This window comes from Heterocephalus glaber, unplaced genomic scaffold (assembly GCF_053883595.1).
Source record: "Heterocephalus glaber isolate CG9 unplaced genomic scaffold, H.glaber_assembly_v1.0 deba00001497, whole genome shotgun sequence".
Lineage (NCBI taxonomy): Eukaryota > Metazoa > Chordata > Mammalia > Rodentia > Bathyergidae > Heterocephalus > Heterocephalus glaber.
Window position 1 is genome coordinate 40,361,648 of NW_028258320.1, and position 23,495 is coordinate 40,385,142.

Consider the following 23,495-nt stretch of genomic DNA (forward strand, 5'->3'; position numbering starts at 1 on the left):
CATTAAAAAAAACTTCAGTATCATAAAAGTACCAGTTTTTTTGTCAGTTCATCTATAAATAGCAAACAATCCCAACTGAATAAAATAGCAGGGCTTTTTGTTAGTTTGACCAAATGATTTTAAAGTTCATCAAGTCCAATTGTAAAAATGGACAGATATGTGATCTGAAAAATGAGTACTTAGCCTATAAAAATAGTATAAAGTCACAGTACTAAAAGCCCAATAATTATTCAAAAATAGAACTGAACAGGATTCAAAAATAGATTCAAATATATGAGAATTTAAGATAAGAGAAAGAGGGCTAGAGATTTAGCTCAGTGGCACCGTGCCTGCCTCATTAGCACAGGTCCTGAGTTCAATCCCCAGTACCAAAAAAAAAAAAAAAAGATAAGTAAGAGAGGTATTTTAAATCAGTGATAAAAGATTGGATATTCATGAATTCTGACAACTAGCTAGCAATTGGGACAAAAATAATACTTATTTCTTATATTTGATCTTATTAAATATAATGTAAATGCATCAAAGATTATTATGTAAAACTTAAATCCTAGGATTACTATGAGAAAATATAGGTATTCTGTCAACCCTAAGATAAAAAAGACTATTCTTAACTAGAATTTTAAAAGAACTTGAAACTACAAAGTGATACACTGATAAATTTTTGTAACAAAATTTCATAAATAAAAATAAATTTAAAAAATGACAGTTTAATCTAAAAATCACTATAGACAGAGTTAAAAGACAGATAACAAATTTGAACTCTAAACCAAAATACCAATATTCACAGATCTCTTATAAGTCATAAAAAAGACAACCAATTGACTAAGACACACTAATGGCCAACAAGTACATGAAACTATGTAGAACTTCATTAACAATTAAAGATATGCAAATTTTAAAATAATGACATATAAGTTGATCATTTGTCAGTTTTTAAGAAAAATCCAATATTAGCAAATTGTTAAAATATTTTTTAAAAAATAGGCACTCCATTACTTTGCTAAAAGTTAAAAATGCTATTTTAATTTTCAGAACAAAATAAAGTATTTATGAGGTTTCTGTGATTCCTAAATTACCTACAAGATTCTGGCAATATAGACAATCTGGTTCATAAAATCTTTAAAAAGCTGATAATTAAATCTTACATTGTTTCATTTGATTAGCTTGTCAAATGTGCTTCATTATGTCCATAAATTTACACCGAAAAAAGAAGTCATTGGCATTTAAAATCTTATAATTAACTATATGAATATTCAGGAAAGTGTTCATTCAAATTATTTATTCATTCTCCTAAACATTGTATAAGATAAATTCTACCTTCAAGGAGGAAAAAGAAGAAGAAAAAACCTTATATTCATTTTGAACATTCCTGACTATGCATGGTTAATATTTATCAAACTAGCAATTTATATTCTCTATTAATTAGAAAGTAGGGTGCTTATAAAGACTTCTGAATTTAACTTTAAAATGCATACAAATATTAAAATACAGGAAATCTTAGAAACAAAGACACCAAAGTATCATATAATTGAGAAATGTATGCAGTTCACATTAGGGGTTCCAATGAAGTAGGAGTTCAGAGAAAAAAGAGAACTAGGGAGCTATAATATGCATAGAGAGGGAATGGAAGCAAATTAACTCCACTGCTTGTCTTCCATTCTAACTTCACAGAAATTGTAGACAATAGTTCTTTAATTAAATGGTTTCTCTTGAGTTTCACTGCTATTGAATAATAGCTTTAAGGGGTAAAAGAAACTGGGTGGCATTATTCTGACATACAGTGGTTTTTAGTGTTTACCTTAAAAAAGGTTTACATACCTATATAATCTCTTCCAGGAGAATCTCTCCTTATGGAAGAAAAATCCCACTAGAATCTCTAGACTATATTAGTGGTTCCCAAAATTGCTGAATTACTAGAATCATGTAGGCTCTTTGGAAACATGCAGATTCCCAAACCACCCTTCTCTTTGAAGAAGTTTGGAGACCCAGAAATTTGTATTTAGGATTCACTGCTTTAGGTCATTATTCCAAATACTGTTGTCAAAGTGCCTTTCCTCACTCATTTATAAGTACTTTACACTTATCATTAAAAAAGATTTTTCTTTTTAATTTTATATATTTAATCTTAATTGTCTGCTTCCACTTTGGTCTGAGAAAATCATCATGAGTCATGTTTTCATTATTTCAGCTATCAGTTCTACCACCCAGTACTAGGCTAAATGAGATAGCATGGTTTCCTGGCCTTGAACTCATAATTTGGTCCAGGCTGGCCTCCAACTCATGGCAATCTTCTTTCCTCAGCCTTCTGAGTAAAAGGATTACAGATGTGTGCCACCTCCCCCAGCTACATCATATATTTATGTGTATAAATAAGAAGTCAATATGTAGGTATGTGCATGCACATGTGTGTGAAACTGAAACAAAAGTTTCACAAAACCATAGTTAATACTGTAACCATTATTCCTCTTTTATTCCATTCTATTTTAGATTTTTAAATAGTGGTTTTAATGCACAAAATAGATTTCATAATCCAATAATGCATCATGGCATAAAGCTGCAAAATCACTGGACTTCAAGATGTGAAAGGTGTTCAACATAATGAATCATGAAAGAAATGCAAATTAAAAGTACAGAGATATTAAAAATGATTATGATGACAAAAATTATGTCATTGCTCTGTGAAGATATGTAGCAACACTATTGGTGGGAGTATAAATTGATGCAATAACTTTAGGAAACTACTTTTTAATATCTACTAAAACTAGGGCCAGGGATGTAGCTCAGCGGCACAGTCCCTGCCTTGTAAACACAAGGCCCTGAGTTCGATTCCCAATAGCAAAAAGAAATCTACTAAAACTGAATATATATACCCTGTGATTCAGCAATCATAGTTAAATAATGAATATTACCCCAAATACCAAAATACATGTATAAACATGTTCATATCAACACAACTGGCAAGAGACCCAAATAAAACCAACCCATTCTACAAGAGTAAATTGAGTACAATCCTACAGTCATAGAATGGGTATGTGATTGGTGGTATATTTATATGATGTATGGAAATAAGTTTAAATTTTAAGTGAATTTAAAAAAATACATTGGACTTACCATTTGTCATTAACCTAATGTTGATCCTTTTTCTAAAACCCTGTTGCTCCACTGTTTTTAAGCCATTTTTCATTGTGTTTACAAGTTGCAGTTATAGTTAAGAACACAATCTTCACTCTGACCCCAATATTGAGGGAGAAGAGAAAAAAAGACAGTGACAAAATTCAATTAAAGTTTGGAAACAGAATAACAAAATCTTCTTGAGTTTTCTACTCAGAGTCTTGCTAGGCTGAATTAAGATGTTATCCAGGTGTTATGAGGTTCAGAGTCCTCTTCAACCAAGTACACATTGTTGTTGGCCGAATTCACGTCTTTGTAGTGAAAGAAACTCATGAAGGTTGTCTTCAAGGCCCCAGGTGAGCATCTGATGCAGCTGACCTTTAGATATGCCTTGAAAAGAGCTTCCCTGATTAGATCAGGCCCACTGATATTCAAGGAGAAGGAATTATACTGGGCATTTAGACCAGAGAAGGAGAATCTTGGGGGCCATCTTAGAACTCTACCTAGCACTCTTCTTTGATAAAAGAATATAAAGATAATTTTTCCACCAAATGGGTTTAAGAAAAACCTACTTGTTACCTACTGAACTTGAGACAAGCCAACCAAAGAAACTAATCTTGCCTTTACTCTATCAAAAGGCAGTTATTTTTGCCTCTGTTCAACCTGAGATTTTTGCCCAATGAATACGTAAAACTCCCTATATTTCTATGAATATCAAAAGAATTTTCAGATAATTACATAAAGTCATGAAAATAGTGAAGAATATTAATAGTGAACCCTGAATTATACTTGCTATTATTTTGTCAAAGTAATAATATGACATTATTTTATCATTATAATTTTTTATTGACTTTCTATCTAAGTCAACTAATCAGCTAGCCAGCCCTTCTAAGTGCCATAACCATAAAGAAACAAAAAATGGTAACTCACCAAATCTTAACACTCATTTTATTTTTTCTGCATAGAGAGAGTTCAAGATGTTTTTTGTTTCCATTTTTTATATTTTTATGCTAACAACTTTTTGCAGTGAATACAGTTTTCAAAAAATGTACCAATGATTAGAATGAATAATTGATAATATAAAATAGGAAGAAAAGGTTCAAAGGGGTAGGGGTAGTGGGAGGGGCAGGGGAAAGGAAAGAAGAGAAAGGAAAAATGATGAGAAATGGAAAAAATGGAAATAAAGTCTTTGTAAATAGGGAAGGGTGGAAGGCATGAAGGGAGGGCTAGGAATGGGGAAAAAATAAGAACCAAGATGCATTATGTAAAGGTACAATTCCCAATGAGAAATGTAATTGTGTTGTATACCTACAATGTGCCAATAAAAGAATTTAATACAAAAAATAAATGAAACTATTATCTGAAATACTGCAACCTTTAAATTTTTAGACCGTTTCTTCTTTGTTATTTTCTTTAAATATATATATAATATATATTATATATATATTATATATTATATAATATATATATAATATATATATATACTTTTTTTGGTACTGGGCATCGAACTCGGGTCCTTGAGCTTGCAGAGCAGGCAGCGAAACCACTGAGCTAAATCCCCGGCCAAAATATATATATTTAAATGCTAGCCAAAAAGTCTTCTTCTTTTAGCAAATTTCAAGAATACAATACAGTATTGCTTTTCAGAAGCCCTCTGTTCACAGCTGCAGGACACAAACTACATCACGTATTTATGCTTAAACTAGCCATAAGCAGGATTAGGGTACAAGTTCCCAGGGGTTAAGTGAGCTATGACCATGTGCAGAAGAGGGACTGCCTGAGCAAAAGGTCTCTATATAGGAGGGTAAGAGTTCCAGCTGTCAGGTAGAAAAACAGGTGAAAATGCTTAATCATTCAGAAATGGATCTTATTAATATTTTAGTGTATATCTTTCCATTTTTCCCTTTTTTGATTGCCTCTCTTATAATTTATTGCATTCATTCATTCATTTATTGTACTACTGGTTTAGGCAATCAAGACTGGTGGTGATAAAGCGAGGAAAGGTATCATGTATCATCACTTCAGGTAGAGCTCTATGCTATGCAAATGAAGACAAGGGTAAAGAGTGTGGAGGGAGCAGTATACGAGTTAAGAGGGAGCATGTCTAAGCACAATCTTGAAAGAAAGAAAGTGAAGTATTTGAAGTTGCAGGGAAAGGGACTACTAAATGAAAAGCTACACATGGTCATGATCAAAAAGCAGCAAAAGGGCTAGTGTGTCTAGCATAGAATGAACAAGGAGATATAAGTAATAAATTCCAAAATGGTCAAGAACCAACTAAACCTTGTACAGCATTATGAGGCCTTCAGTTTTGTTTTGGTTGCTTCCCTTTCTTTCTCTATTTCTTTCTCTCCTCCCCTCCTCCTTTTCCCTCTCCTCCTCCCCTCCCCCTACTCTTATTCTTCTCCTCCTCCTCCTCTCCACCCCCCCATATTCCTGGGGATCTTCTTACATTTTTTTATTTTGAGAAACTCACTTAATTGACCAGCCCAAGCTGGGGTCAAACTTCAGATCCCCCTGCCACAGAAGGCTGGGATTATAGACCTATGCCAACATATCCAGCTGGCCTTCAGTTTTATCCTAACTGTGATGAGAAACCTCTACAGAGCTGAGTAGGGAGACTTGGCCTGACAAATTTTCTAATAACCAGGCTGCTTTTTGGAGACAAAATTTTAGAAAGCAATACTTCCAAGAATCTCTCACAACTTTTTCAATTAATTTTCTCCTCGTTTAGAACAGCAATACTGTCTATTCACTGACTTTGTCCTGTATCTATGAAAATGTTTCAGGTGTACGGCTTAAACCAGCACTGTCCAAGAGAAATATAATGTAAGCCATAAATATGTGGCACATATGTATAGTATTTTATCTTTCAAAAGTAAAAATAAATGGGTGAAATTAATTTCAATATATTTTATTTAACCCAAGATAGCCCAAATATCAATGTGAAAATTTTAATGAGGTATTTTACATAATTTCCTGGCATAAACTCTTTGAAATCTAGCATCTAGCATACATTTTGCACTTACACCACATCACAATCCTCACAAGCCACATTTCTAGTCCTCAATAGCCATGTGTGACTATCGGCTACCATGTTGGCCATAGAAGTTTTGCAAAACAGTTTAGAGCTACTTATTCCTTCTAATATATTTCTATTTCATGCCTGTAATATTTGCCACTTAATTTTATAAATATTTTAATTATTTTTAAAATGACTAATTTTAATATCACTCACATCTGTTGGGTGGACATTGTCTCATTCATTCCTTCATTGTCTCTAACTTTTCATTTTTAAAAGCCTGAATTCAAATACACACAATGTATGTGCAAGCCTACTCTAGTCCAGGCAGAATTAAAAAAAAAAAAAAAAAAGCACAAGGTAGGTAATCTTCAATAAATTCTATTAACCTTGCACAAGATGTAAAGCTTAACTTTTTTCAGTTTCTTTTAAATTTATGACTTAAGTTGATTTATTGATACAGGTAATTTCCTCAACCTCATAGGCTGAAAGAACAAGGTTTTTGGTTTCATTTTTAAAGCAACATTTAAGCAGAGTGAAATATTAGGTATGAAAATGGTGACTATCAGAATACCCAGGGAATGAGATGGTTTGTTAATTCAATTCTAAGGTCACTATTTTGTTCCTTTCTATGGAAAACCTTTCTAAAATATACTGGGCAGATTTCCATTTAAATAAGTTTAGCCTACTGACTATAATAGGATTTCTTTTGATCATTCCCGGCGTTCACAGTCTCAATGTTTTTATTCTCTACTAGCTATCCATGTACAGATATGTAAAGGAGAGAAAAGCCAATTAATTGTAGGTCCACATTAGCTGAGGTTGGACAAGAACTTGCTATGGCACAGCAAATAAGAGCAAGTGCTTTGTAGAGTAAGTAAAGGTATAGCAGTCAGAATGGCTGAATATAACAGCCCCCCTCCAAGTTGCTTAACCAAATAGAGGTTTGTTTTCCTCTGGAGATCAATAGGTGAGGACAGGTATAGTGACCCTACAGTGCCATCAAGATCCTTCTACACACCCATTTTTAACAGACTTACCTTGTGGCCTTAAGATGGCTCCTACAAAAAGAGGCACACCATCCATGTTCCAAATAAGAAGACAGGTAAAGGGTCATAAAGTTAACCAAGTCTGTCCAATTTTAAGGACATTTCTAGGAGGCATTCCTAGGAACTTTCATTTCAGTCTCATTGGCCAGGACTGTTTAATCTGATCACCATAGCACCTAAACAGACTAGCCAGCAAGTATTTCAACTAGGGAATTGTCATTCTATGCCAAACCATCATTCCATTAATAAGAAAAATGAATAGAAGGCATTTGGAAGAAGCAACCAGGAGTTGCACACGTGAGGGTTAGGAGACAATTGATGAAAACAGAAAGTTGGCTCCTGAATTCCTGTGTCTCACGACAGATGATAGAAAGTGAGAAGCAAATAGGATCAGTAGGGGAACACAATTGTGTCAAGAAATAAAAATGTTACCTCTTCATATCCCAAAACACACAAGCCTCCTCATTTCTTCCTCCTCAGTGTTGAGAATTCTTCTACGAACACTTGTGAGGGTAAATTTCCTACAATTCTTTCCTCTTCTGTTTCCCCTGAAGTTGATTCTAACTAGTAGAATGAGGGACCTGAAGGGTAGGGATAATAGCATTACTCTATTCACTTCAGACATCTCAACATAGCAGAGGAGGCATAATGAAGTTCTTGATTATTCTCCTAAAACAGACTTTTTAATAAACCGAAAGAAAAGTCTTACTGCTTTGACTGCTCAAACATAGGTTCTTTCAATAAATTGGCGTATTCCACAGAAACATATACCAGGTTTTCCACCTCTCCCTCTTTAGTTAATCTCATTTGTCCACACTCACTGTCTCTCCCATTTGATTTTCCTGCCTCTTCCACTGAATACAACTCCACACCTCAACAACTTTTTCCATGTAATCCTCTTCTTCCTGCATCTACCAACTCAAATGTAATCTTAACTTTTCAGCTTTCACCCTGCATCTCTCCAGACTCAACTGCAAAGCATTCTCCCTCCAGCCTCAGGCACCTTCACCTCAGTCTTGTTCCTGTATGGTCCCTGAATTGAGAGATCAGCACCCCTAACTTTCTGTACAGTGTACTATGTTGGGGAACTCAACTACCTTGAAAGGAGAGACATCCTGGCTGGAGACATTAGTAAAGTGCCAGAAGAAAGGGAATGTTAAACATGCCACTTCATGGTGGTGTTATTTTCCTGTATAGTTCCAGGAGTGATCTCTGGAAATATATTACCATTTAGAGATCTTTTTAAAGAATTTGCAAAATTGAGCAGGAAGATTGCAAGTCTGAGCCCAGCCTGGTACCTCATCCCAAAAGAAAAAAAAAAGAACATCAAATTCCTTTTTCTCCTCCTTTGGTGCAGAGAATACCAAAACAGAGGTTATTAGACAAACCAGAGGAAAAAGGACCAACATCAGCAGAAATGACAAATAAAACTCTACACTTCTAAATCTGCTAAGCAACTAAATTTAATATGATTGTGAGAAGTGGCCAGTATTTTGTCCCACAGAGCAAGCAGCAAGGACAGACAAATCTCTCCCAGATCTAGTACCTCCCTTTTTCTCCACCTTGACTGTAAACCACTCCTTGCCTTTATTTGCCTTTTGTTTGTCAAATACCATATCAATCCAAGAAGCTAAGTTATGCGTGGGTTAGAAACACCTCCCAAATCACAATAAATGTCATCTCTTTTCTGAGCCCAGATGACTCTGTAGGCCAGCTGTTCTGTATACAATGGCTAAGTAGCACATCTCTTGCAGGGGAAGAGTACTCTGGTGACCACCACGCCCAAAGTTAAATGAGCTCACCCTTGGCAGAACACTTGCCACTTCCCCTCACCTTCAGTTGATTAAAGCATATCCTATAACTTTGACTAATCAAAGGAGTTAGGGAAATGCAATTCATTGTGTGTCCAGAGGAAAACAAATGAAAAGACTGGAGAGTGATGTCAATACTTGCCAATATTCCACATTATTTTCCACTTCTGTACATCAGGGTAGTGTAGCCCTTCTACTTCTGCCACTCCAGCCCTTTTCTTGGTTCAGTTTTCTTCCCATAGTGGGAAATTAGTGGAAGACTATTCCTCCCACTCATCCTGCATCCAGAATAGAACTCTATCCCTATCCTCACCATATCATATTATTATTTGTCTATCTCACTCATAAAATCACAATCTCTTAAAGATGTGTAACTTGTCTTTTTAAAATTTAAATATGGGTCTCAGTATGTGTCACATGGTCAGGGATTCACAAATGGCTGATAAATGATTAAATGAATAAATACATAGAATCTGAGGAAGTGCCAAGGGACAGTGAGAGAACACAGGGCAATTGAACTAACCACGATCAATATGAAGGTCAAACAAGATCATCAGTGACAAACTTAAACTCTACATTTGTAAACCTGTTAAGCAGTAAAATCTAATAGGAATATGAGATGTGGTATACATTTTTATCCAAGCAGGATACAAACATTACAGTGTCTGAGATATTATAGGATTCTATATGCTTTAGTTTCCTTACCCGCCTAGGATGATTTTGAAGATGAAAACACAAACAAACCTTATTGCAAACAACAAATGTTTACATCTGTGACAGATATGAGTTGAAAATTTTGGTGTTGAAATCTTCCTTTTTATATTAGAAAACAATATATAACCAGAGAAAAATCTCAAATACCAGAGAATGATATGAACTGAAAAGTGAAGATGTCCTTTTGTATTTATACCCTAGCTCTTTAACATGGCTCTTAAAAGTAATCACTGTTAAGAGTATATTTTCCCAAAAATTCTCTGTGCTTGTTGTATTCACATATGTTGAAATATAATCTTTTCCTAAAGATAATATTCCATGAGATATCATAGAAATGAGATAATAGTGTATGTGTTCCACCATTTTTTTCTCTTCATAGTATATACTGGATATCTATTAGTATAAATAAATACATCTCATTCATTTTATTTTTACTAGATATATACTTTAATGAATAGCATCTATTTAATCCTGGAGTTCCTTATAAGACACTAAACTAGCCACTTTAGATTTTCTACCTTCTCTTTTTTCTGAAGCCATCCCAAATGGGCAATAGATGGGAAGAAATAGAATCCACAAAAATTAAAGTCTTTTAGTAGTGAGCTTTAATGTTTTAATGCAAGGTAATCTTTCAGTGTAAATAATAATAATGATTATAATAAAGTTATAATAGGAAATGTACTAGTAAGGATTCACCAGGGGAACAGAACCAATAAAACATATATAATTATAAGAAGGCATTTATTGGATTGGCTAATAGGATTAGAGCTTGAATGTTTCCACAATGGCCATCTACAGGCTAGAGAGCCAAGGAACCCAGCAGCTGTTCAGTTCAAGAAGCTGGGAGCCCCAGAACATTGGTCCATGCTGAAATTCTGGAAGACCCCTGGAGAAGACCTGGTTCATGTTCAAAGGCTGAAGAATGAGGCGTCTGAGGTCCACAGAAAATGGCAGAAGCAAAATATGCATCCCTTCAAGAATGGTCAAGCAGGCACACAGACGTTCTCCCCATTTCTTCCACTTGTTGCTCCATCCAGGACCCCAGCATATTGAAGAATGTCACCCACAGTCAGGCTGGGTCTTTCACACTCAATGGCCCACGTGCCAATCATCTCAGGAAACAGCCTCCTAGATCCTCCCAGAAGTGTGCCTTACCAATTTTCTAGGCATCTCTCAATCCAGTCAAGTTGACAACCAAAAATTAACCATCAGAATGTAATACTATTTATTCACTGTGGAGAGGGATGTGGTCCTTTAACATTTAGCTGTATTTTGTTGCATATTCATAAGTATGAACTTTCTTTTTTACAGACTAGGAATTAATAACAGTACATATTTCATAGGCTTATTTTGAAGATTAAGAGAAACCATGCAATGTGTTTTTAATTCTGATTGTGTTATTACAGATATTAATGGTGTTTAATGTAATATTATAATTTGTTTATACAGCATGAACTGATCAAATTCTGCCTCTCTTTATCCACTCCCCCTGCCCTCCTGCCAGCCTGTAGTAATCACTGTTCCATATTCAGGATGGATTTTTTTTTAAATGTACATATGACAGAATATGTATATATGAGAGAATATTCTTGCCTTTCTGTGTCTGCCTTATTTCACTTAACATAATGTTCTAAGTTCCACTCATTTTGGGGCAAATGGACTTCAGTCTTCTTTATGGTGGAGTAATATTCCATTGTTTATATATATCACATTTTCTTTATCCATTTACCAATCAATGGGCACCTAGGTTGATTACACATATTATGTAGCTAAACAGTGCTACAATATATACTGTTGTACAGGTATATCTGTGGTATTCTGATTTCATTTCCTTTGAATATATGTGCAGAAGGTAGAATAGGTGGATTATCTGGCATACCTCATCTTACTATTTGAGAAATCTCCATACTATTTTCTATAATAATGTACTAATTTATATTCCCACCAACAATGTATGTATCTCATTCATTTTAAAGCTAAAAAGAGAAAGAAGCAAACAAATTTAGGCCAAATATCTACAAATGAGCAAGAACGTTTTAGTTTTAAATATTTCTTTCAGAGATGAAAAGACTCTAAGACAATCTCCTTGAAAACAATGACAAAATTGATTTCATATTGCACAGAAAGTCTATGAGTTATGAGAAGGATAATATATGGTCAACACAAAGCTACTATTTATCTTTTCATTGGAGATAAAAATTAAAGAAAGAAAACACTTTCCCTAGAAAATATTTTGTGTGGGGGGGAAAAATCTGATTTTCAATGTCCTCATTTCAACCATTTGTGCCTTGTTATGTAACAAAGCTCCTTCTTTTATTACTCATGAGCAGAAAATAAGAAGTACTTCCCACATCCACTTAAAGAAATATTCATAATTCAGAGCCGAACGTGGTGGTGCATGCTTGAAATCGCCACAAGTTCGAGGCCAACCTGGGTTACACAGTGAGTTCAAAGTTAGCCTGAACTACAGTGACAGCCTGTCTCAAAAAAAAAATAGAAAGAAAAAGATATTCATATTTCAGACTTTCTACATCAAAATTTTTATTTGGATTTAGCTGGGAGACAGACATCTTTCCTGCCATAATTTTGCCTGTGGTTACAGTGAACATAGGCAGCAAGCAGTCAGTGCAATCTGCACCTTACTCACAAATTACACCAACAACCCCCACTCCCTCTTCTTTGCCTTAGGAACTTTCTCCTTTGGCTCTGGACCTTGGCACATTCACTCAGAGGCTTTGTCTGGGTTGAATCAGGTTGAATCAGGCTGGCCTTCAGGACCAACCATTTGCCTTTGCTTCTTCTCTGCACTCCCATTGGGAGACCAATTCCTGTCATTAGTGGGACATACAAATATACTCAGGATGTGTTTCCCCAGAATCGTAGGGAGACTCCTGGATACTGCTCTAGCTGGATCCAAGGCACTTCCAATTTCATAATCATGCACAAGAAACAAGGTACCCTATGCCCTCAGCTCCTCTAGATACTACACTGAAAGCTCTGCTTCAGAGAGAAGAGAGTAGATTCAAGCCTGATGTAACTCTTAAGCTAGAGCAAGACAATCTCTGTAAAGCTTCATTATCCCATTTTTAGCACAGGATTAATAACAGTACTCATATAACTAGGTTATAATAAAGTAAAATAATCCACATTATGTGCTCAGTATAATGCATGAAACACAGTATGTGTTTAATGAGTATAAGTGGAGGCGATGGTTACTATAGTTTGGATCTGGAATGTCTCTCAGAGGCCCATGTGTTAAAGATTTGGCCCCTGGCCTGTGGTACTATTGGAAGGTGGTGAAAACTTTAAGAGCTGGTAACTAGCAGGGGGTTTTAGGTGGTTGGGTATGTCCTTAAAGGAGATGGTGGAATCAGTCTCTTCTTCTCTTTTGCATTCTGGCCATGAGGTATATAGCTCTGCTAAATCAAATGCCACATGCTACCTCCATGCTACTTCCCACCACCATGACCACCAGAAACCTAACACCAAGGGGTGTGCCACATCACAGACTGGGACCCTCAAAACTGTGAGTCAACATAAACCTTATCTCTTCATAAGTTGACTATTTCAGGTACTAGTTAAAGTAATGGAAAGCTAATACAATTGGAGTGATGGAGCTAAACTTGTCCAAAGTGGCTTGAGAATTCCTGATTTTGATGACCAATCATCCAAACAGAATCAGGCCCCATCACCTTTCCTATTCCTCAAGAAATGAGATGGCCACTGGTTCCTTCCAGTGAAAAAACCTTCTGCAGAGGCTGTGATGGTAATCTCAAATGACCAACTGGACTGAACCAAAACCCTCCAAGGTAAACTCCTGCTTAGGGAGGTGTTTCTGATGTCTTCCAGGTTTTCGTTTATATTTTACACAATTTTCTAAGAGTATCCATCCTAGAGCCTTTTTTCTTTTTACCACAAATTTGTCTATTCATTTTTTTTAGTTATTTTGTTCCCTGACCATACTTTTAATTCTATCTTTTTAAATTTAAATATGATAAACATGGGTGTTTGATGCTGAATAATTCTATCTAAAGTCTGAAGATCCAATAGCACTGTGTGTCACTTTTACTCATTGTGGCTTGTTTCCCGGTAAGTTCTCTGGTTTGGTGATTGTGGGTCCATGCTTACTGGAAGATACTTCAGGAGTTCTCTCGGAGACCTGTATGAAGGGTCTGTTTCTTCAGGGACCATTTTTATCCATTCCTTCCCCGCTGGGCTGCTTTTTCAATCCAGGACCCTTTTGAACTAAATTCTGGTTTGTGATATTTTTATTTGTTTGCCTTGGGGCTCAGGAGTAGCTTGAACTCAATCCTAAAGCCCACGAGTGTCTGTCATGGTTATAGATTCTCAAGAAAAACTTCCATGTTGAAACTGACTTAGTGCCAGTTTCAAAAACACGGCAAACTTCCCTGTTAACTTCCTTGCAATCTCTTTCCCCAGATCACCTTTGCAAGGGGCCTGGATTTGGGTAGCAGCTTCAGTATCTCTCTGTGCTATATAAAAAGCCCTATTTATTTCCTGCCTCTAAAATGTAGCTTCTGTATGTGAGGTTCTGTTGCCAGACATTGGTAGCTATCCCCAAGAGAGACCATCAGTTTCCACACTGGCTTATTTCCCTAGCTGCATGCTTTCTTTCCATTTCAGGCCCCTAAGGATACCATGCACTTTGCCACTTTGGCCATATAAATAAAATTATAAATGTTTTTAAAATTTCATCCAGCATTTTACTTTAATTATACTTTTTAGAGTATCCAATCCATTCATAATACTACAAGAAATGGCCTGGATTTTAAATTGATGATAAATTCACTAAGTATTTTATTTATCCCACTATATAAATGGTTTATGTTTGCCTCTCCTTACATCTGTTTCAACTACTGTGATAGTCCTGCTGTACCTTGGAGCCCTCACTGACTCCAAACAATTCACTCTGCCTAAGATTTCACTTCTCACACTCTACTATGCTATTGTTCTTTACAATGAATCTTTCCAACTAGGTCTGCCCAAAGGAGAAAGGTTACTGTATAATTATTATTTTTATTCTGTAGGTTCAAACTAGATTTCTAGAAAATTTCATTCTTGGCAGGCTTGATAAAATTACACAAAGAAAGATGAGGATTAATTTTTTGCTAAGACAAGTCATACTGAATAGATAATATAAAATAGTGAAGCATTTTATACATTATCAGTTATAAAATATACCACATTCAAAACTAGTCATCATGCCAGCCAACTCATATATAATATTTACCTCTCTAAAATCCTTTCATTATCTTAAAGTTAATCACAAAATTAAACTGAAAGGATCCATTAATAATTCCTTCATGGGGCCGGGGACTTAGCTCAGTGGTGCCATGCCTGCCTCGAAATCACAAGGTCCTGAGTTTGATCCCCAGTACCGGAAAAAAAAACAACCCTGCATCACACATGAAATAGTTTCATGTTATTCTTTGTCTGAAACTCGAGCTTTGGGATTCTGTGGCCAACTTCAGAGACAAACTGCCTAAGTTCGAATCCCTGCTCTACTCCTAACTAGGATAGAGGCCAAGAATAGATCTCTTGATCTCTTGGAACCTCTGGTCTTCATCTTCACAACCAAAGTAACAGCTCCTACCTTACAAGACTGCATCAGAATTTAAATGACAATGTTTTTTGAACTCTTGGTACAATACCTGGCGTGTAGGTTATCCTTAGTAGGTGGTAACTATAAAGACAAATTCTGTTAGCTAATTTAAAAAAAAATATTCACCCAACGTTATCATAGAGTTGTATGTATAATAAAAGACTAAAACCAAGCCAGTCATAGATTGTTAGGAAGCCAAGAGGTTTGCTTAAGAAATGGAGATTAATGAGTGATAACCTGACCAACTTAGCCATTTAGTCTTCTGTGGAACCAACCAATTCTCCAAGAGGATCAGCTAAGAGAAACCCTGATGATTCTCACCTTGATCTACAACAACACAAAGGGCTGACTCTATGACTCAGCATCATCAGCATCAGTCCACGTGGTACTGTGTTATTGCCGGGTCTGGTCATTAACCATGTTCGCTGTCAGCTCCTCTGAAAAAGACTATCTCCTGCCACTGCACAAGCAGCTTCTGGGACTGGAACACTCTGTAGACTTCTTTGGGTCAAGACCTACTCACTAATTAGATATCACCTTGGAGGCTGCTTCCTCTAGAAAGCCTCTCCAGTCTCCACAAGTGTCCTGCTCTGCATTCTCTAGGATTCTCCTCCTCACTAAAGGCATTGGATTACCAGGGTCCACTTATTTGCCTGGATGCACAGTGATAAATGATACATTAGCAGCACAGGAACCATGTTTTCCCTTGCCCAGGACTAAATTCAAATACTAGTACAGGGGCTGATATAACAAAGACATTAAATAATATTAACTGGACAATGAATAAACGAATGAATGAAATATTCAAAGAACTGTGGCAAAAGACTTCTTTGTCCCATAGGAAACAGGAGGCAATTACTGTCATCAAAGGTGTGCGATCACTCAGACCTAAATAATTCACATAATCATAGAAGTAATAGATGCTTTGGACTCAGACTAAGGGATTTTTAAATCTAGATGCCAATTTCTTTATTACTTTTTAATGCCCCCCATCTATCCATTTGTCCTATTCTCACCCAACTGATACACACACACACACACACACACACACTTACACACACTTACATCTACCTCTCTATACTTCTCCATGTAACACATAACTCAGTATCTAGTAGACTAGCACTAAATAAATAACATGAATAACCAACAGTACCCCTGTATTTTCCCCATCATCTACCTCAAGCCTCCGCTTAGTGATATATTTTAGTACTTTTTTTGGTACTTTTTTTTTTGTACCAGGGATCAAACTCAGGACCTTGAATTTGTGAGGCAGACATGGTGCCACTAGGCCAAAATCCCTGGCCCTTAGTGATATATTTCAAATAAGTCTATGGTTCATTCCTTTGGTCCTTTGGTCCATCCTACCACTCCTCCCCCAGCAAAAAGTGATCCCTCCCCAACATTTCTTACTGCTCCTCAGATTGCAACCTTAACAACTGATAGAAGGACTGAGTCCAAATACAATGATCCACAAAGTCCCACAGCCCTTGGGACCACTTCTCAGAAGAGCAAGAAAGCAGACAGAGCTGCCTGCTAAGCAACCAGACCATTGGAATCTGTCTGCCCCTGGAGTGTGATTTCTCTCCTAAAACCATATGACCACAGGGAGGTGGCCTTTCTGCAAGTGCATTCAGACCGACTGGCTTCCATCTTAAATACTGCTCATTCCAGGCATCTCTAGGGAGAGAACTTCCTCAGCACATATGTCAAGGTTTTTCTCTCTGACCTGAAATGTTTTTTGTAAGAACATATAATTTAGGAGATCTGGCAGATTAACACCTGATCTTTACTTAGCCCAACAAACCCCACACATCCCAACAAACAGGAAAACCACCAGGGGGCCTTTAAAACTCTGTAAATGCCAAGCAGCCAAGGGCAGGTCTCAGCTAAGGATGGTCTGTCCACCTCAGCAGGAAAGTATTTGTGGTGCTTGCCTGCTGCAGCATATATCTGTTTGTGTTTCTCTATTCAGGTCAGTGATTTTTTTAACCAAGCACTGTCTTCTGCAAATTTGAAGCTAATGAGGAACCCAGATGTAGTTCCTTAGTCAACATTTCCATGTTTTTTTTTTCCTGATATCTAAATATATGACACAGGAATGGGCTGCAAAATGCATAAACAGATGGAAAAATGATGAGACTTAGAAAGAGTGAGAAAACCTAACATGATTTAACTTCCTTTATTCTTGGTGATTACCTGAACTTTTACTTTTTAACTATAAAGCCTTGGAATTCATGAATGATACAGGAAATCTATAAAATGCTATTTTTCTGGAATAAGCAGGACACTAAATGCAAATTGCAGTTCTATATACAGCTGTATTCCATATGACAAATTAAGCTTTTCTTACTCCTAGTCTTGACATTTGCCTTCAAGATGTTTGATCAATGTAGAGAGGAAGCACCAGGGACAAGCAGACAGCAGAAGTAGAGACAACTGCTAGAGGCCAGCCCCTGTAAGAGTTCCCCAAGGAACAAAAGGTCTCGGAAAAAATGTTCTCTTCTAGCAGAAGACATGGAAAAACCATCCTCTACATTATTGCATTTTCTTAGGAAAACCTTCTTATGAAAATGGCATGTTTTAATGACAAGGATACACAGTATAATTTTAAAAATACAGTGCATATTCAGATTTCTTTTTCATTACAGTAAAAAAAGACATTAAAATTAATCTTCCTTAAAATACTCCCCTTGCTTCAAAGCTTCAAACACACATCCCATTGTTTCTGAAGCAGTTCTGGAAGTCCTCTTTCACGAATGTCTTTAGTTGTGCTGCCATGGCTGCCTCAATGTCCTGACTAGGTTAAAAATGTTTATGTTTCTTGGTCATTTTGACTTTGGAAAAGAGCCAGAAGTTACAAGATGCCAAACCTGGTGAATAAGGTGGATGAGGGTACACTATAATGTTTTCACAGGCCTGCTTTTCTGTTGGATAGCAATTGGCAGCAGCATTCACCACATTTTCTATCACATCTTGTAGAAACAGTCACAAAAGAGGTTTACTAGAACTGCTTCAGAAAGTGGGAAGAATGATGTGATAATGTGTTGGAACTAAGAGGCAGTATTATGAGGGGGATTAATGATAATATGTCTTTTACTGTAATAATTTTTTATTTGAAATACACACCGTATTTTTCAATTACCCCTTGTACCTTTTTAGAATGGGCAGAACAGAAATCTAAATGAAACTGAGGAAACCTAGAAAGCTTTGCTGTCCCTGTTATGGCAAGAGTTCATACACTCAGCTAGATTCACACAGCCATCCTCCAATCCTCCTCTTCATTCAACATGTTCATTCAATAGGAGTGTCTGCAAGGAGTCAGGCACACTTGGGATGCATTAATAAATAATTTTGACTAAGCTTTCTGGGCTTACACCCTCCAGCTGGGTCTGGAGGATGAACAGCTGCCACACATAAGCTGCAGTGCCAAGTGTTTTGCATACTTAACTCATGTGACCCTTGCAGCAGCCACCTAAGCAATGCACTATTACCATTCACATCTTACAAGTGAGGAAACTGAGGCACAGATAGGTTAAGTAATTTAGCTAATAAATGAGTCAGTGACTGAAGTTAGATGAAAACCAGATACTCTGGCTCCAGAATCAGAATCAGAATGCTTACCTGCTTTATTAGATTGTCTCTTTCATAGCCTCTTCTACTTGCTCCCTTGTGAATTGTGCACAGTAAGAGTATAATCTGGCAAAGGCATGATCTGCTCCTTAGTTATCTTTGAGACCCACAATTCCTAGACTCTATAGAGTCTGTTTCATGAGTGCTCAATAAATATTTATTGAATATATGATTCATTTTTGTATTGTTGAATTACCCTTACCCTGGGCTGGAGCTGCAACAGCAAGTATTAGCACCATCTAGTGGAGAGAGCCTGGCACAAGAAAGACTGCCATTTTGGAGTTGTATACAATACAACTAAGGGCACCAGAGATTACAGCAATTATCTGCATAATTCAGGTAAACATCTGCATGTAGGTACTTTGTCATCATTATTTAAAGACCTCTGGCAGATGATTTCATAATCAATTCAGCTTTACTCAAAAGCTAGTTCCTCAATAGGTAAACAATATTCTATTATTTTGATATAAAATTTTATTTTTTCATAAAAAATAATATTCCAATTCCAAACCAGATCAACCAGTGTTATTTTCAAAGCACTAACAAAGCAAAACATTTTAGATACTGTTCTTGTGAGAAATCCATGATTATAGTGCTAACACAGTAGGGGAGACTTAAAATTCTTACAGGAAAGACATATACATAACTATCTACAAATACAGTAACTGTACTGAGAATGCAAGGCAAATAAAACCAATCATTTGGAAACAAAGAATTAGATTGGATTCAGATATAAAGCCTAAAAAAAAGTGATTGTTCCTAATCTGTTTCTACAGGAACTCAACTGTCTTCTTTCTTTTACTAAAAATTAGCTAATTGTGATATGGATGTATTAGTATAAGATTAAATAAAGGCTCTGCATCCTGTTTAGAGTAAAGCAATTAGTTGTATTGCTGTTTTTTAAGACCTCTTAGGAAAAGTAAAAGAGTTTCATTTCAATTAGTCTTTTGCAGTTGCTTTTTCCCTTTGACATAAAGCAGAGAAAGAAAAAAGGAGGTAGATGAAAAATGCAAGGGAACATGGAAATAGGCTACAGTGAAGTCAAGAAGAGTCTGCACTTCTAGTCGCCACTTCATAACCCAGCAGATGCTTATTTATCCTTCAGACCTTGCTCAAGTGTCACAGCCATTGTAAAATTCTTCCTATTTGAGGAAGAAAAGGTCTAAAGGAATAGGGGAAGGGGGAGGGGGAGGAGAAAGCAAAGAAGGGAAAAGAAAAAATATGAGAAAAGAAAAAAATAGAAACAAAGTCTTTGTAAATAGGGAAGGGTGGAGGGAGAGGGCAGGGGAATGGGGAAAAGGAATAAGAACCAAGATATATCATATAAAGGTACAAGATACCAATGATAATGTAACTGTACTGTATACCTAAAATGTACTGATAAACTTAAAAAAGAAAGTTCTTCCTATTTGCATCCCACTCACATTTACTCCCATTATTGAGATCCTATAGTATTTGGTACATAGTGTTATGATACAAACAAATCCTCATTGTGCACTGACTATTTTTCTTTCCCCAGAGACAATGAGGCCTTTCTTGAGCTGCACAGCACATCTGGTGGCTAAATGACTACTGAGGGCAGAAGTATATAATGATCATTTGAAACAAGTATCATCTCCTTTTTCCTAACTATGTTTTTGTATTGTTGTACAAAAAAGGTCTTGAAAGTAGCATAAAACCCAACAATTCTCAAGGCCTTTGCTTTGACTCTTCCTTTTGTTAATTTTTTTCCTAAATGGTCTTTAAGACCAGTCTTCTCAAGCCACAAAAGCAACAATCATTGAAATGTAAAGCAGGAAAAAAATAACCAACAGCTTTGGTTTTAAATGCTATTTTCTTCTCTGCCCACGATGAAACTGTGTCAGGAGGGAGGCCCCACACACATCAATGCATCTGCTTGAACTGAAAAGAATGTGCAAAGCTTTGCTGGGCATCAGATGCATTTCATCAGTCCAAGTCCCCAGACACAATCTGCTTCTTTAAATGTTGTTGGGAAGTGTGCTGCTGAAGGTTAAGAGATAATTAAGACTCCATATTTCCATAGAAATGATAAATGATACAGAAAGATAACCTGGACATGATGACATAAAATCAGCTCCAGTTAAACAAAAATAAACCACTAGCAAAAGCACTGTACTTGCTAAATGCATCTGAAGGGCAGGGGATAATGTGGTGGTTAGACATTTAGATTCAGGGAGATTGAAAAGCCAGAATTCAAATCCATAGTCTTATAATATATAAACTGGGCAACCTTGAACATATTATGTAAATTCTTAATAGTCCAGTGTTCTGTAAAATGGGAATAATAATAGTAAATCCTGAACTTGATATGAGCATTTAGCAGAGTTTCTGGCATATAGGAAGCAATCAGAAAAAGATTAACAGCTATTACTCTTTCTGTTTTCTGATTTTCTTATTCACTAGTTTGAGAAGATATACATTTAGTAGACATGCATTTGATATTGTGCTAGAGATTTTCACGCACATAGAAAAATGGAAGGGTTAGACACAGTGAGCCTTGCCCATGCCAACATCCTTCTATTCCAGGTATGTGATATTAAAACTTCTAGTCTTCTGCAAACATTTGATTCAAATTTGTTTTTAAAATATATTAATCAGAGAAAAAGTAAATAAAATATATTAATCATTTTTAAAAGTGCAATAAAAAGCACCACCCACATTCACTTGCGTCCTCTTTCAACTTGTAACATGAGGGTGACCCCCAAATGACTTCATCTGAGCTGCCTAGTTAACTCTGCTTTTTCCTGGGACCTCAAGCTAGAGCTCTTCTGTGGACATATCTGAATTTCTTGTATACGTGACATAGATTAAGAAAACACCATATTTTGGGTATTTTGTTTTTTCTTTTTTAAAATTCACACCTGCACGTGTCTTACTAATAAAATTGTACAAGAAAACACACTCCTATGACATTTATGTGTTCCACTCAATTAAATGACAAGATACATTCATGTGGTATTTTCTGCCAAATGATGACAAATTAAATTGGCTGAGGAATTCATTAATTGACTCTTAGAACACTGTACAATTAATAACTGCATGCACTTGTTACTTGCTGCAATTTTAATTTTAAACAAGCATTTCCTACTCTTTTGAGCTACTGTATTAGTTTAATTAGAGAGCAATTTATCAAAAAATACTAAAACAGTTAAACTAAAGATCAAGCTATTAAAAATACTGCTATTTGCAATCTGTGTGAATCCAGTTTTTTATATCATACAAAGAGAGGGGAGAGCAGAGAGAGACAGAGTAAGGAAAGAAAATTAAATCAGATGCTTAGATTGATGTGGCTGCAACAGGCTTCTAAAAGCACAAATTACATTGGAAGTTTATTTAATTAAATTTAATTATTAAATCTTGTTCTTTTGGATGACCAAGAAACATCACAAATGATAATAAATTTATACTAATAAAACTCCCCTTAATATTTTCTCTATATTTTAATTTTTTTACAGGCTATTTCATTTAAAAGGTGGTTTCTAAAAAACCTTTGTGCAGGGGATTTAGCTCAGGGGTTCCAGCGCCTGCCTCACAAGCACAAGGTCCCGAGTTGGATCCCTGGTACCAAAAAATAAAATAAAATAAAATAAACCTTTGCTTAAGGCCTTTTTCATAAGCATTTACTATTGGCCAGTAATTGTTAGAGTTCCTAGGTGGGACACAAAGAAAAATGTCACCAAGTACTGTACCTGTCCATAAGAAAGTGTAAGTCTAGAGAAGACAGACATATGCATATTTAGAATAAGACAACGGGTGAGAAGTGCCATCAAAGTGTATGTATGTGCATAAACACACACAAATATAACATATTATTCTTATATAAAACCTAAAGGAGTGAGAAGACAGACTGCAGGATTATTAATTTCAACTGGGAAGTTAAAGGAAGGTTATGCATTTATGGTGCACATTGAACACTGAATAGAATTCAGTAAGAGAAGAATTAAGTGGAAAATAAGGAAAGATTCAGAGGTAGAAGTTTAAGAAAATTATCAAGAAAGATAACTCATACAGGTCTATGTGAACACTGCTGCTCATGATCATTGAAAAGGGAACAGAAAGTGGGAGTGTAGTGAATTCTTATACTTTTAAGTTGCGGAAGCAACCATTTGAAATGTAAGTTGGATTTTCTCTTACCAGAAACCATTCACCTTTGATACAGTTTCCAGTTTCATAGCTCCTCAGTTACTCAGTGTGGTCAACCCAGATATCGGCCTTATATAACTGCTCCTTGGTCAGCACTTCCTTATGACAGCCAGATGCATCCTACTGACTAACCCCATTGACCCTCATACCTGCATGAACTGTATGCCTTTGCCATAGTGACCAACTGTCTGTCCCAGGAGGACCTTCTAGAGCTAGTACTGCTTTGCTTTAACCTTCCAATTAAAACTCCCTGGGTGGGGGAGGGGGGCTCCCTGTGGGGAACTTGTTGGATAATGCCCTGAACTTAATAAAGGCCTTGACACGAGATGTCCATTTCCCTCAATCTCTGCTGGTACTCCCTGACCTATGTG

At 36.2% G+C, this 23,495-nt stretch overlaps 1 protein-coding gene across 5 annotated transcripts in view; it reads right to left on the reverse strand.

The window, feature by feature from the left end:
• The window catches only part of Htr7 (5-hydroxytryptamine receptor 7), a 102,266-nt gene that overhangs the window by 14,657 nt on the left and 64,114 nt on the right, over positions 1–23,495 (reverse strand). Inside the window, exon 1 of one of the 5 annotated variants that reach the window (XM_087184890.1) lies at positions 3,112–3,226. The exons of the other annotated variants lie outside the window; for them this stretch is intronic. The gene's annotated coding sequence lies outside the window, so the exon portion shown is untranslated. Of the gene's footprint in view, positions 1–3,111; positions 3,227–23,495 lie in introns of those variants that run through there. 5 annotated transcript variants of the gene reach the window in all.